Here is a 2,950-nt window from a genome sequence, read left to right on the forward strand (position 1 = left end):
TTACTTTCCAAAATATTTGTTTTAACAGAAAATGAAAACTGAATTTTTCCTTAATATAAGGGAAAAATTGTTACAAATTACTATGGCTATAACAGATGTCAGTGGTTAAAAACAGTCTTGGTTAATATTTCTCAGACTTTCATTTTGTTTTCTTGGTTACCACCCACATTTTTCTAATGGAAAGGAAAGAAAAGCAAATGTTTCTTCATTGAAAAGAAGATGCATTGTACTTTTATTGTAGAAATATTTAGGTTTTCTTAGTCTACAAATGAACGATTTCCAGGGTAGCTCATTAATTGATGACTGTGTTAATTATTATTTTGTGTGTGTATATATATATATATATATATATATATATATATATAGTATCTCTCTATATATATTAATAATACATTTTTGTTAATAATTATTATTGCATAATAATTATTATTATAGTAGGTGAAGTAAAGAAATCCAAGGTAGGGAATACAGATTTACATAATTTAAAACAAGTACCAGCTTCACTGTCACATTATAATTTGAAATGTTAATGTATATACATACTGTTAATATTGGTCAATAGTATTATTTAAATTCCTTATCTTTTCTTGAACTTTAATCCTTAAAAGGGTATCATAGGAAACAGAAACAGGACAGGTATTGCACGAAAAGAAAGTGATTATCAGAAGAACTAAAAAAATCTGAAGTCCTAATAAGACCATAATTATAGGACTAATTCTTCAATTAAAAAAAAAAACTCTTAAACATATGTAGACTTTCATTTTTTTCAAAGTAGAAATTTCATTTCAAAACTCCTAAAATCTGGTTACTTTGATTAAAAGAAAAAATAATGTTAATAATCATGCACATATTGCTTTGAGATGGGCAAAATTATTTACTTATGATATCATATTTGGTCCTCACAACATTTCTGTGAAATAAATAATGCCCTAAACATTATTCTCATTTTGAAACTAAAGGGATTAAGTTTCAAAAAAGTGATATTCCAAGAGTTATACAGCACGCTAGTAACTGTCTGTGACAGGATCCAAACAATGGTCCCCTTGACTCCAAGTTCAGCACCTTATCTATGACTACATACTAGTAATAATTAAAACTAATAATAACATCCATATGGAATTTTTTTTCCTTAGGACAAATTTAATAGAGCCAGAAAACATAAGATAGGCTTGAGCCCAAAGAGGTGATTATGGTACAAACAATGTTAACAACAGCACTTGGTCATTAAGAGTGAGAAAGAGAGCTGGCAGCCTTAGCTGGTGGGTTGCTGCCCTGAGAGAGGGAGGAATGATCTGGATGAGTCAGGACCCACAAGCAGAGGGCATGCTCAGCTACCCCACACTGCCTGAGCTCCTGCTACAAAGACCTTCCAGTTGAAAGGTTGGGGAAGACCAAGCACATTTGTCCTGCAGACAGTAACTAGCAAATCCGTAGGCCCCATGGTGGGGGCGGGGGGAGGGGGGAGGAGGAGAGAGGAGGAAGAGTACCCTCTGTGGCTGCAGAGAGCAGCTCACTGTTGCTTGGAGAAGTATTCCTTACTCCCCTGAATATCAGGCTTTATGGTGTCACTCTCCGGTTTCCAGCCAGCAGGGCACACTTCACCATACTTGTCTGTGTACCAGAAGGCCTGGACAAGCCGAAGAGTTTCATCTACAGAGCGGCCCACAGGAAGGTCATTGATGGTGATCTGGCGAAGGATCCCCTTCTCATCAATGATGAAGAGACCCCTGAATTAAATTCCCTCATCTGCCTTTAAGACCCCATAATCTTGAGCAATAGTGCTTTTGGGGTCAGACAACAATGGGATGTTCACAGGTCTCAGTTCACCATTCTTCTTGACCGTATTGACCCAGGCAAGGTGACAGAAGTGAGAATCCACTGAAGCACCAATCATTTGGCAGGTGATTTTTTTTAAATTCTTCAGCTCAATCACTGAAAGCAGTAATCTCCATAGGGCACATGAAGGTGAAGTCCAAGGAGTAGAAGAACAACACAACGTATTTCCCTTTGTGGTCGGAAAAGCTGATGTCTTTGAACTGCCGATCAGGCATAACAGCGGTAGCTTAGAAATTGGGGGCTGGGTATCCAATCTTGGCATTTCCAGCAGACATGTTGACAGCAACAGCAAAGATCCAAAGACTAGCTCAGAGGAAGGAGGAACACGTGTGGACGATCTGGAGAACCCTCTATGTGGAATTTAAATGAATTAAGTCATTTTATCATTTGGTTGGAATAATAACTTGGTATTTGAGAATGACAAAAATTAGTTTATCTATTTACCTAGCATATTAGAAAAAGGATCTAATTGGGGAGAAAAGTCAGTTTCATGTAAAGAGTATGAAGTGTCTAAGGAAGCACTTAAATTATGCTATCCCAGACACTGAGGAATACCATGAAGACACTAGTTATCTCATAGAAGTAATTTTGCTCAGGGCACCTTTCTAGTGAAACATTGGAGGGAAATAAGAACAGCAGCAATAATAACAAACATCAAAACGACTGTGTTAACTTCAGCCAGCACACTCAAAATAAGAAATTTTAAAAGGTAAATGAAAATCTTTCCTGAGTTTTCAGAAATAGTTGCTGTTTCATCTTTTAATTTCACTAAACTCTCCTTTGATATTTGGGGTTTCTATTTTGGTACTTAATGGGGAAAGGTATTAATTTGTTATTTTTCTAGTTTTTTTTTTTTTGTTGGAAACCCAATTCATTGAACTGTTCTTTATCCCCCTGATGTAAGCATATATATTTCACTTAAATATTCCTTTAGTTGCAACCCATACATTTTGGAATGTTGTCACTTCATTGTTGTCATTATCTTTAATGTTTTCTTATTTGACTCACTCATTCTTAAGGATTAGGTAATTTATCCCCATTATTTTAATCTATACTTCAGAAGAACTTTATTAAATATAATTTTAATTGCATTACAATCATAAAAAGATGCATT

General features: G+C 35.3%; 1 pseudogene; it reads right to left on the reverse strand.

Annotated features, from left to right (window-relative positions):
• Positions 1–1,510: 1,510 nt before the first annotated feature.
• LOC138145650 (peroxiredoxin-1-like) lies at positions 1,511–2,111 on the reverse strand (annotated as a pseudogene).
• Between the last annotated feature and the right edge of the window lie 839 nt (positions 2,112–2,950).

This window comes from Petaurus breviceps, unplaced genomic scaffold (genome assembly GCF_028583685.1).
Source record: "Petaurus breviceps papuanus isolate PSGF00001 unplaced genomic scaffold, PetGlider_PUasm1.0 90743, whole genome shotgun sequence".
Lineage (NCBI taxonomy): Eukaryota > Metazoa > Chordata > Mammalia > Diprotodontia > Petauridae > Petaurus > Petaurus breviceps.